The 13,681-nt window shown below is 35.2% G+C and overlaps 1 protein-coding gene across 1 annotated transcript in view; it reads left to right on the top strand.

Annotated features, from left to right (window-relative positions):
* CDH12 (cadherin 12) overlaps positions 1-13,681 on the top strand; it is an 893,592-nt gene that overhangs the window by 534,834 nt on the left and 345,077 nt on the right. The window contains exon 3 of the mRNA XM_033110569.1: positions 3,621-3,769. The gene's annotated coding sequence lies outside the window, so the exon portion shown is untranslated. The remainder of the gene's footprint in view (positions 1-3,620; positions 3,770-13,681) is intronic.

The raw sequence follows: 13,681 nt of genomic DNA, 5'->3' as shown, positions 1-13,681 counted from the left end.
GGAAAGGAGAACATCAGGTTTTCCACTAAGTATCAAAGACCAAAGGACAATCACTTGCTCTTTTCAGTCCTAATTTCCCATCCTTAAAATATGAGTAAAATAGTTATTATAACCTATTTCACAAGATTCCTGTAATAACCAAGTGAGATAATAGGTGGGAAATTTCTTGGCAGAGTTGAAGGGCTGACTTAATTTGCGTTACCATCATTTATTTTTAGACAGAATTTTTATTAGAAGCCTTGAAAAAGCATGGTCGCAATGTGTCTATGTAATATTAAGAATGTGTCTGAGCATTTTAACACACCATATGAAATGGTAGGATTCATGTAGAGTTGAAGAAACTTCTAGATAAAACACGAACAAACTAGAAATTATTGTTTATGCTCCAGAGTCCATTCTCTCTCTTTTTCTCTCTATTAAGCAATTCTCTTGAGTTTTGCTATTGATTTACTTCTCTTGGAGACTGAGATATCGGAAATAATAACCATTTTGGCCCAATATATTTTTAGCAAATGTTCTTGAGCTAGCCATATACTAGAGTAGGGTCATTTTCCTGTTTAAAAAACAAACAGTAATTACTATTTTTGGGGAAGAGGGAGAATGAATTGCAAAAGGGATAAAGCTTTTTGACATTGACCAATTTGTGCTATTATGTCATTTGGAAATTCTAGATTGAATTTATTTTTTAGGCTAAACTTTATTTTTGTTGAATTTTAGTTTCTGCTCAAATATACATAACTATTTATTCTGGCTAAACTGTTACAATATACTATTTTACAGTAGCAAAGCACATCTTTAAAAGATAAAAATGATGGTAATGTAAAAATGTGCTTTGCAAGTCATAAAAATGAGACAATCTTCCTATTCTTTTGAAAGCAGGTATTTTTTTTTTGTTGTTTTTAATGTCTGGAAATTTCTAAACATCAAGATGTTGCCGTTTAAATGACATGAGTTTGAATTATGGATTTGCTCTCTACCGGCTATGTAGCATTGGTAAATTTACTTTACATCTCACAGCCTTCTATTAATTAATTTAAAAAAATTAAAAAATATAACAATGCTTGCTTAATGGGATTGTTTTAAGGATTTCCAGGACAATACCTATGACTGAAGTACGTACAAAACATTTGGTGTGTAGCAAGCATTTAATATATAGTGCCTGTAAGTATCACTTCTGTACTCTCTACTCTCCACACAATGTAGTGTCATTTCACTTTGTTACTTAGAAGTGTGCTTCCACATCCAACAATTTATTTAATATCGGTTAAAAAATTAAAAAAATAAAAACTGTAACAGAGTCACACATACTTTCTGTAGAGTGAAAGACCCTTCGATCCTATGAGAACAAGAATGGTTATTTGGAAATAGCATCAGTACAAAGAGCTTTCCAGGTAGAAACTATCCACTATGGCCCAAAGTTAGCTTAACTTAAAGGGTGCTTGTTTTAGTCGGTGATGATAGTCACTAGTGGACAAGTTTGAAGAAAATAAACACTGTCTGAAGGTTTTAAAATGTTTTAAAAAGAGGTCCCTATTTAAGACCCTCAGAATGACAAATTGCTTTAATTGCATGACCATTAAACATCAAAACCCTGGAAATGCATCAGGTTTTCACTTGCAAGCTCTGTGTGAAAAACTAGTCAGGGTCATTGCAGAAGAAATTAGCAGTTGTTTCCTGTACTGTTTATTTACAATTTATTTATGTGCATCAATTTCAATTGAAGCAGCCTCTTTTCTACTAGAACACTCTAATGCCAGTCTATAATTGGATAACGAGTTTCCTGCTCCACAACAGAGCACTACCCTTCTGTGAGATATTGACTGGGTTTCTTCACCTCAGCTCTCACCCTCCACCAGCTGAGGGAGCAAGAGACTTCCTCTGTGTGGGACTCAGGTTCAGTCCTCCTTGGGATTTTCATGGGTGGGTCTCTGTTTCAAGTTCAAGTGCCTGCCCTATCACAGCAAATCCACTATACTGACTTTTTACTGTGTCCAGGAAGTTCCATCAAAGACCTTATATTTTAATTAAATATGTTTAATGAAATTTACTTGAGAGTGTACATTGCAAACAAATTCTTCATTATGTTATATGCATCCCTTTATTGAAATGTGGGGTTTTTCTAAGTATAGGTAAATACTAAAATATTAAAATATTATACTGAAATATAGCCTCTCTCTCTCTCTCTCTCTCTCTCTCTCTCTCTCTCTCTCTCTCTCACACACACACACACACACACACACACACACACACACACACACACGGGAATGTCATATGTCCTAACTAACACCCTTAGAAAAACAAAAATGCTGAATACTGAATATATCAAATAGTATCATTGTGAGAGGACACTTGCTAGCTGTCTCCCTAGCAATGAGATTTGTCTCACCCTCAAGACATGCAAATGACTTTGTCCATGTGTTCTTTTTATGATATTTGAACACTTCCCTCCTATACAAGTGAGAGCTGTCAAAAATTAACCACTGGGGCTTTAGCATTTAGTTATGTGACCTTTTTGAGAGAATGTTACCTATCTCTTTGGGGAAGTGATAACTTTTGATGAAAGGTGGTCAGGTGGTCAGTAGGTGGGTTTTTGCAGGTTGTTGATGGCACACAGCTACATATAAATTGTTTGATAATTTTATCCTTTCATATCCTTGTTTGTTTTTGTTTTCGAAAATCAATGTTTTGACAGATAATAGAAGAGATAATTCAGTAAGGTGTAATGTAACCCCCTGTGTTACTCCGGTTAATAGAATTATACAAACATTTTTGCAAATGTGATGATAATTTAAAATGATATTTGCAAAACTACACAAGCAATGCTGCATGTTCCATATCTTGGCTTGAGTCCTTTGTAAGAAACTGCCAAACATGCTAATTTAGTATGAATACTTCTTTTATATATATATATATATATATATATATATATATATATATATATATATATATATATATATATATATAAATCGGAGAGCTGCACTCTAGAGACTCTGATAAACCTATAAATTCATTTTACATAGACAAAGCTTGAAGTATGTACCAGGAGTGGGACAAAGACAAGCACAGCTATCTCTTCATTGCTTTAAACATTTTTCAGTTTAGGTTTGTCTTGCAAATCAGCTCTATCAGTCTATTAATTATCTTATTGTACCCGATACCTAACACAGATGCACCTTGCAAAACAGCAGGAGAAAGCATATTTGTTTGAGTCTCTCACGGCTTAACACGGGGGCTAATCGTGCAAATTATAGTCATAGTTGTAGCTCATCCATTAGGCTGGAAAAGACAAGATTCCCAAGTTGCCTTGTACCTTTGCCAATTCCCAGGAGACCCACGGACCCTCCGTACGTGTTGCCTGTGCACCGGGAGAGTTCTCTGCTAATCAGGTCAATGATTATCGCTAGCTCCGGGACCTGACAGGAGCCTATCACAGCAGTTAGGGAGCCACCAAATGCACCACGCTCACGGAGGATCTCCCGTGAAGAAGCAGCGCGCAGTCCTCCTTTACTCACTGGAACCTCCGAGGATTTCAGCTTATATACATATTTGTTTTTATTTCTCTTTATTTTATTTTAATTTTATTTATTTATTTATTTATTTATTTTTATTTTTGTCCTTAGACAGTGAGGGGCTCAACATAAACAGGAAAAAGAAGCACAGCATGAAGCCACTTGGAAGGTGTTGATTGAAAACTTAGATCTCCCCCCACCCCATTCAGGGTTTATTTGACTGATTTCTCACATCGTTCACAGAGAATATTTCAGGGAAGGTAAGTGCTGCCTGATCTGGGCGACTGCATCGCACTGCATGTCTGCATTGAAAGTTCTAACTGACTAAACTGCCATTCTGCACTGCAGCAAGTGACTGCTTGTCTCAGGAAAAGGCTGAGTTTATAAGCAAGTGTCCTAGAATGAAAACCTACGTTTGGATAATGATTCAGACAAATTTCTTTTGAAATAATAGTATTTGACTTCCATCAAGGGAAAACAAAAGAGTCTCTTGACTCTTGAAAGAAAAAAGTTAATTTCTCCTTTTACCCTTTTCATAATCTAGAGAACTGTCCAATGCTAAAATAATTTGATGTGTGTTGCAGGGTTTTGTTGGTGTCATATCATATGTATAATCTCTAAGTCTCAAAGCTTCAAAGTGAAGTCACATGGAAAGAAAATTTGCAAATGAGAGTTGGAATTTTGTGCAGCTTTCTATTTAACAACATTCCTGAGCTGCCTCTTAAATCCTTAAATCTGGGTTTAAGGATTTAAGATTAAATCCTTGAATGTTTTAATAGTGTCCATTTAGGAATTAAAGTTTAAATGATAAGGTTACTGATGTAGCTGTTAAGAACAATAAACCAAAAACAGTTAACATATCTGTATGATTTATAGTTCTTGTACAAGAGAGATGGATTCATTTTATAACATAGATTAATAAAAAAAGAAAAAGAAAGTACACTTCTTTCCAAAATGCTTGGAGAATTCTTTAAGAAGATATTAAGTTTATGTGTTTATTGAAATCTTGGCTTTTATGTCTGAAGTTGCACTTTGTTATCCAACTAGAGTGAGGTGAGGTAAAGCTTGAATTTTATATCATTTAGGGTGATTATCTAGGTAATTTAGGTAAACTAGACCACATTATTTCTTCTAAGCCCATTTTCTTCTGAAGTTTGTTAAAAATATCTACATAGAATGGAAGCAACTTTTTTCCAAAGTTAAATCGAGAAATCTAAACTTTTTATTTTCTACTTTGTACATATAAATCTAGCCTGATGGTTTTATCCCACATTATGATACATTTCTATGTAATGAAGAATTATAAAATAACTCGCTCATTATTGTTATAAATGACCGATTGGCTAGCACTCTTAGCATGTGAGTGAATAATAGCACCCACTTACCTTGTTATTATGTAGTGCTTATACTTCAAAATGCTTTTCAAATAATAAAACAAACATCCTTTAAAATATAAACATGTATCATGTTAAGATATACACTTACACAAATTGAAATTCAATAACTAATCTGTTATGCTAAAGCACTTTATAACTATCTAGCTGCTTTTGTGCAAAGATTTATGAAGTTATCTTAAATGTGGTTTGTAGAATGAGCATTCATATTTCATAAAATGTTGATTCTGCCTTCCTCCTATGAGTATCCTGAGATGGGACATTTCATTAAGATGTTAGAACACGGTTTATATTAATTGGCTATCTTTCTGAAATTTTCTGGGGAGCTTTGTAGGATGATGTTGATGTCATTGCTTCCCCCACAGGAATAAACTACTTTTAGGATATCCATAGATGCTAACATGCACTTGCTGGTTGTCTGCATGTTTTAGTCAAAGCCTGAAGACATTTGTCTACCTCTATTGTACTGAGACTTCTATTTCTTTTCTTTGAAGGATGGTTTCTCAACTGATTAAAAGATACATGAGAGAAGGGTGTGTCCACTACAATTATTGTCACTGGGTCTTTGAAGTCTTCTTTTTCTTAACAACTTTGCTATGCAGGAAGAGGCAACATTAACCAAAAAGCGCCACATTTGCTAGGAGCAAACGTGTCCATTACTGAAAACATCTCTGTATTTTGGAGTATTCTTTGTGCTGAGTTCAAAATTGATGGTGACATTCTACCCAATGAACTTTTATTGAATGTAGTTACTTGATATATTGACCATTGAAGGATATGTGTAGTGTATAATGAAATATTTGTTTAAAAATGGAGACAAGTGTAGTTTTTATTCAAAAAGATACATCTAACATTTTTAAGGGGTTTATCACTGTAATTGTCTTAATTTGTATTATATAGACTGAAAAGGGAATGGAGAAAATCTTGCGTACAATTGAAAATTAAGAGCTATTTATATTCGGTAACACCTGCCTTCTCAATCAGACTTCCTTATTTTTCACTTAAATTATCCCTATGTGCCACCTTACCTCTAGGTTCTATATTGAATCCCATTTTTTTCTTTTTTTTAATCCATTTGATGTTAATTTATTCCTTCTGTGAGATCAGAAAACATAAGATAATCTCACTTAGAGTAGGCAGATTCAAAATATAAATAAAATAAAAAATCTGTGGAAATTTTATAAAAGTTGCCTTAAGATTTATAAACTTTTCCTCAGTATGTGGTATTTTCAATTAAAAAAATAAAAATAAAAATGGGAGAGGCAGTGTCTAACATGCCTCCTAAATCCCAGACAGGAAGGGTCTAAACTTTATATGCATGATTGTATAATCAAGTCAAAATAATAACACAGGGGTTATTTACCCCGGTTTTCCAAATGAAGGGATATAGGCTGGGAGAGGACGTGTAACTGGGCTTAGGGCATACCAGAGCCAGTGGATCTATGATTCCTGCTCAGATCAGGCTGTGTTTAAACTCATCATGTTTATACTTCTTTATCACCTTGCATGTGGTAACTTTTTCTAGTATTTGATGTGATATTCATGAATATTTTAAGGTGATAGTTAAGATAGTACAACTTAATTATATTACCCTCAAACTAGTTTAACTCTTGGCTGACTCAAAATAAATGAGTTTGTAAATTCCATAGCCACCAGTGTATGAGACAAGAATATACTTTGTCCTTTTAGATTCTGAAAGAGGTTAGTGCTCAAGTCTTTGCAACAAACTAATTCTGATTACTGCTGACAGAGAAAGAGCTCTACTGTATGGATAATAAGTACTGAAATTTAGTATTTGTAATATGTACATATTTCTAAGGGGAGTTGACCTACTCTCAGGATAAAATCAAATAAAGTAGATACAAATTCAATGCCACTTATATTGAAATGAGGTTAAAAGGAAGTTAATAATTCATGTTCATGGCAAAAGATATCCACAATATTGAAAAAGATAAAGAAATTGACAGTTGGATTGAATATTGGAAAGTGGACTAAAAAACAAACAAAAAAAAACCATCTACATGTACAAGAGTCTGTTTGCTCTACTGACTACATACGAGTACATATATTATCACCATACATATGTCCATATATACATACACATTTACATAAAAGTATTCCAATTTTGTATATTGATTCAAGCAATATGCATAGTGAAATGTATTTTCTGCAATGGAATTCATTGTTTTCCTCCTCCAAGCCATGCATTCTTGGCATATATAGGAATCAATGGCTATGTGTCTTAGAGCAGCAGATTCCTGGGTCTCATACCTGGACTACTGATTTAGTAGTTCTGAGAAATGACCCATGGATGACAGTTTTGAGACATACAGGTTATTCTGATGAAAACAGAAGAGGCAAGTATGTGGCTGGATTACCAGGATTTAAACAATCTCCCAGCTAATTCTAATATGCAGACAAGGTTGAGGATTGTTGCTGTCAACCAGCAATTCCATCATTGAACGGGCATGCACATTATTTGAGGCTCTCGTCCAATGGTTCTGGAGTGGGGCCGATATCCTGCATTTCCAACAGCCTCTCAGGGACGCTGATGGTGCTGGTCAATGAGAAACGTAGCCCTCGTTCTTTCCCAACCTCCCCCTTCTGCCATAATGTAGCCACTGGTGGATGTACATTCAAAGACCTACCCTAGGACACGACTGAACAGCCCAGCTCAAACTGGGTCACAGGTAGATAGAACTTCTCAAGAAGCTCTCTCCATGGCAGAAGAGTGATGGGAAGTTCAGAGCCAGGTGAAAATTGAGAAGCTTTTTTTTTTTTTTTTTTTTTCCAAATCCTTTATTGATTCCCACTTACCCGCTCTGGAAATAGCATAGTTGAATGTTTTAGAAAACAATGTATTTAGGTAAGCATTGCTAACCTATTTATTTGCAATAAAATAGGGGCAGGGTTATCATTGCTTTTCCAACCCCACTTCTCAATGTGTAGAAAATTTTGGCTTTAGCACTAGCCAGGATAATTCCCTACTAAAGTTAAAAAAATATATATCAGAAAATGCTGACTTACAAGACAATGTTTCAGTTCTTTTCATCCTAGGAATGTAGTCCTGAGGCTTCATTATTCATCAGTTCAACTTTCTTCTCTCCCAAAACTAGATGACAAGTATATTGATTTCAGCTCTCTCCCCTAATGTAACTTTTTCTCACCTTCTATTCCCAACGGCCACATGTCCTCGATATGGATAAAATATGCAAAACACTAAGGAAAATATAATATTTCATTAATATAGACACACATTTTGGATAATTCATATTATTGTTTTAATATTACAAACCTATTCGTAGAATTCCCTATTCTCCATATTTTTCTTCTATAATGCTTAATATCCCAATAACTATATGCTTTTAAATTTATGTATTATTATCTCCCAGCATCCCATTAGACATTGGAATGGAAGCTCCATCAAGGCAGTTTTCTTTTTTAATTATTATTGTTTAATTCACAGTGGCAACACAGGGCCTAGCGTACTGCCTGGCATAGAGCAGATTCCCAGAAAATATCTATTGAACAAAGAATGAGTGAATATCCCAAACTAATTATTTAATTATATGGTCTGTGTATTGAGTCAAGTACCAAAAAAAAACAACAAAAAAACAAACAAACAAAAAACACTGTTTAAGACTGTGTAAGATTCAAGCATATGTCTTAAAAGACTTATATTCATCCACTTAATTTACTCAGAAATTATTGTGTGCTACTTAAGTATCAGGCACTATGCTACATGCTAGGGATGCAAGTTGACAAGCCCTAGTTCCTATGTGTTATATACTCTACCTATAAGTGAGGCGCCAGACAAGAGAAAGGACAGTTACAGTAGACTCTGGAGTGCAGTCATGGAAGACATCTAGTAGGTGTTTTTAATGCATAAAGAGTAGCTCCTGACTCAGCTCTGTGGGACCACGGGAAACTTTTCAGAAGTTGCCTGAGCTGTAAATTGAAAGATAGCTTGAGTTTAGATAGACATAACAGGTAGGATCATAAGCTACTCAAAGAAGTCATATTGGGTGCAAGGGCACGGAGCTGTGAGAAGAGAGTCCCTGACACCCTCCAGGACGCATTAGTCTCGTTAGCATAATGGTAGTATTGTATGCATAAGAGGGGAAGCTTTTTATTTGGCAGTGGGAGGAGTTTGAACTTCAACCCAGGAACAATGGGATACCATTAAAGCACTGTGAGAATGGGAAAGATAGATATGTTGGTGTTCTCGGTGTTCTCTTCTGAATCTTGCATTTTATTTTCCACCACTTCAAAAAAAAAAATATATATATATATATTATAATAATATATTATTATTATTATTTTTTAAAGACACATATAAGTTAAAAACAAACAACCAAACACAATAGAAAAGTATATGAGAGGAGAAACTTAGTTCTTGGTAGGGCTGAAGGGAGAGAGTATAAGACATCCCCAGAAACCTGTGCCAAGGATATGTAGTTCAGATTGAGGACTTAGAACAAAATAAGACGTTAAGTGAGCATGAATTTGGCCAGTGTGTATCACTATGTGACTTTCAGGGACTTGATTGCATGATTAAGTGAACAAATTTATTTCAGCTTCAGAGTTTAGGGAAAATGGCGGACAACGGATGACCACATCAACTAGTATTGACATGGGAAAGAGTTCACATTCTCCTACTTCCTCACTGTGTCCTAATAGACAAGTCCACGTTCTTGTCTCTACACTTGGAAAATAATTAAACTCAAAGTGAACCATTCAAATTTAAGGTCACTCACATTCTTAGGAGGATAACATTTCGACCTTTTAATTTCAGAAACAGAATACAAGGTGCTACTTTATTGGGCAGAAACTCTGCCTCTTTTGCAGAGTTGTTGTGCAGTATGTTGTTGTTAATTGTAACTAAAATTAAGTAGGAGATGTAATTTACTCACAGAATATTTATCTTACCATCCCATATAAAATATCACCCTTCCTCTCCTTTCTCCTTACTGTTCATCTAATATTCAATACTTATTGTCTAGTAATAATGGGTTCTTATGGACCATAAGTTCTGTGAATATCAAAACCTGATTTTATTCACTTCTGAAGCTTCAGTATCTAGATCCGTGTCTATCATATATATGTTATAGAAAGGAATAAAAGAAAGAAGGAAGAAATGGAGAAATGAAGAGAAGGATCATGCAATCTTGACCCCCAAAATGGTACATTCTCTCTTCACTATCTCACTAAATGACACTGTAACCTATCCAGTGGGTCAAGTTACTAATCCAGCTATCATCTTTGCCTTACTACTCCTCAAACCCTACACAACCAATCAACATCTGGACCTTTCAATTCTGCCTTCTAAATCTCTCTCACATGGATTCCCATCCTTGTGTCCCCACAGTTCACACAACCTTCATCTGTCTCTTTGTTATATGCCTCCTCTCCACAAAATAATGGCCCCTACTGTCAGAAGACTGACCTGTTTAAACACAGACGTCATTATATTGTTCTGTGTAAAGTCTCCCTTACAGTGTTCCTCTTTGTTAGAAAATAACTCAACCTATGATGTGATATCCATTTCTGTGCAACCCCTGGACACTGCATCCTTCCCAGCCTTGCGTAACATCTAGCAGTCTATTTCTCAGACAGCTTTTTGTTCCTTATCCCTGAAATTCATGGTTTCTGTCTGTCATATGAAGTTGACTTTTTGCATGGCCAGATCTCTTGACCACAAAACTCAAGGTGTCAATTTATCCAATAGTTTTCAGCCCATATCAGTATAACTGAATGCTCTTCCTATCGGTTTGCAATCACACAACTCATTACATCATTTCTGGCTGCTAAATTCCAAATTCTTTGATGGCAGGCTGTATGCCTGTTTCATTCACTACTTACTGTATTCCAACTAACAGGCACTAATATATAAAAATCCTTTATAAAACGGGACAGGCAATGCACTTCCCTGAATTCAAGAACAATCTTTTATCCATCAGCTTTCCCTTCTTCTTGGGCAGTTAAATTCCTGCCATCCTGATTAGAGTTTTGCTTTTCCATGTCACTTTCATAAAATGTCAAAAAACCCCAAAACTATAGAAATAATTAGATTAATTCAAAAATTTGCAATGCCTGTAACCACTGAAATAATGCATTTCATATATCATATCCACCTCTTGGACTATGTAGATAGCTTATCCTTTAATGAACAGTAAAAATGGTTCACACACGTTGGTAAAGGTCACCTGTTTTCAATCAGCTCTTTTCTATGTAATAACTAGGTGACATTTCAGATTCATTTGTGATCAATAAACATTCATATTTTAACTCAGAGGCCCATTCTCTTTAAAAGTACCACTATTATCGCTTCTTGTTTCATAAATAGATGATGTTTAGTGTAGGGGACTACACTAATTCTTATTCTTAGGCTTTTTGATCTTTAGAAGAAAATGTAGGCAAAACAAACAATAGAAATTGTCTATTCTTAAGAATCAGCAATCAAAAAGTGCATCCTAAATAGATACTCTTTGATCTCTCGCGTTTAAGGAATGATTACACTGTTTTATTTAATATTACCATAATTAAACTGTATTTTATTACTTGTCCTTTATACGGGGTAAGTTGAAATACTCTCAAAATCAATATAGAGTAAACAACAACATTAATTCTGGAAAGTATTTCTCTCAGATATTTAGAAGCAATCTTCCCTGGAACCATAATACTCAAAAGGAAATTGCAGTCCTTGCAGAAACACGGTTTGGGTCATCTGAGTCTAGGTCTCTGGATTTTTCTAAAAGGCTTCACAAAGCACAAATGACATTTTAAATAGCTTGTCAGGCAAAGAAGTGATTTTTAATGCAGATCCACCAATATAATGTTTTTTTTTTTTTTTTATCAGTGCCCTGGAAGGCAAACACCCAAAAGACAGAGAAAAGCATAATACCAAGATAAATGCTGTGACTAGTGTCTAAGGAGGAACATAATGAGAGATTAGAGAAAGATCTCTTGTCAGAAAAAACAGAAAGAAAGAAAAGAGTAAACAGGTATAATATCCCACAATTCTGTATCTACCCAAAAGTACAATTCGACATCAGGATTTTTTTTTTTTTCTCTATTAAATGCTATGCTATTTTGTTTTGAAAATATTTTAGAAAAAAAAGAGCAGACCCAATTATGCTCTGGTCTGCGGGCTTGGGGAGAAGAATCCAACAGAGAGGAGTAACAGTGAGTGAAGATAGTTAACACAAAAACTTTTTTATGTGAAGTAACGAAATTGTCATGCTGATCTTTCTAAAGAAGTAAAATTGGTCATGTAATGTTGGTTACATTACCCTTGGTCTTGGCCAATATACCAGTTTATGAAGCTGCCAGCCCTTTCACACACCCACTGCCTTCTAGATCTTTCTGAGTTCAGCTTTTTCACACTCGGATTATTCTACACCTTGTGACTAACTAGCCACACACCTAAAGACGTAGAGCCTCTTTATTATCTTTTGTTTGTGTGTCTGTTGTAGTAGTCCTCCTATCAAGAAGTTTGGTGATTCTGATTTGAATAGAAGCAGCAAAGTTAAAATGCTTTGCTTCCCACAGTAGTTCACTCCATCTTTGGAGGAACTTGACTGGGGAAATTTTCCCCATTTTAAACAGAACTGTGTACCCGTAAGTATCATGCACCTTAGAACCATGTAAATCCAATATTCTTTGCATTCCGTTGGTTCTGAAAACATGGGACTCAAATAAATGAACAAATCCGAAAGGAAGATAGCATGCTTTTTCCACAAGAAAGCTGGTTTACTTATAGATTGTCCCCAGGCTCTGCCTCCTTACTTCTTTATTACGTCCTTCCAATCTGCATCCATGTTCATGCATCTCTCCAACATCGCCTCTTAGATGCCTTTGAGACGTATCACAGCTTGAGGCTATTGAAAGATCATTCACACTTTCTCCTCTGATCCATACCAAATATAAAAATTAGGCTCTATTTTCCTATCTGCCTGCTTCACAAAAATTAAACCTTTTCAGGGTCGGTAAACGTTTGAAAATCTTGAAGGTTGGTAAGGATGGTGACTCTGGTAGTGTTACTTGTATGGCCGTATTTCATGGGTTTTGCATTCTAAGAGGAAATTCCAGAATTAACAGCATGTTTGTCCACGTGGAACCACTGCTGATGAAAGTAAAAGATGTCTTTAAAAATCAGCCCTTTCATTTTGTGTGTAAACTGTTTACCGGATATAGCAGGATTGTTGAAATAAGGTAGTAATAAAAAGTAGGCTTTCCTTAGGTCCTGGGGCATCTTATCTAAATCTGATAAGAGCATAACAACACATGCAAATGGAAGAAACCTAGCATTCAGGTTGCTAGATGGAATTGAAATATAGGAACAGTTTGTTAAGCAGTATGCTGTTAGGTGTTGGTTATGATTCATATATGTGTGTATATATATATATATATGTCAGAAATGCCTGTTTCTAGCATTTTCCTCTAGGTAAAATTGTCAGATAACAAAACTATCATTTATTTACGATGTTCATAAAAGATGTTTGTTCGATGTGCAAGATGTATTTGAAGCATAATTTCAATGTCATTAGTACCTATGTAAAATGAAAGCACAATGAAAATAATAAAAATTGTGCAGTATTATGCTCTTAGCCAAGATTATGAGTGTTTTCCTTTGAGGGGACTGACTGAGAAGAGGTACAACTGGGAAGTTTCTGAGGTGCTGAAATGAGTAACTTGATGTGGATGGTGATCACATGGGGATACATAGATAGATAGATAATCAGATAGATGATAGATAGGCAGACAGACAAACAGAGA

The sequence above is a fragment of the Rhinolophus ferrumequinum genome, chromosome 7 (assembly GCF_004115265.2).
Source record: "Rhinolophus ferrumequinum isolate MPI-CBG mRhiFer1 chromosome 7, mRhiFer1_v1.p, whole genome shotgun sequence".
In the NCBI taxonomy this organism is placed as follows: Eukaryota; Metazoa; Chordata; class Mammalia; order Chiroptera; family Rhinolophidae; genus Rhinolophus; species Rhinolophus ferrumequinum.
Note: the sequence above shows the minus strand (reverse complement) of the source record. Positions and strands in the feature narration are given on the sequence as shown.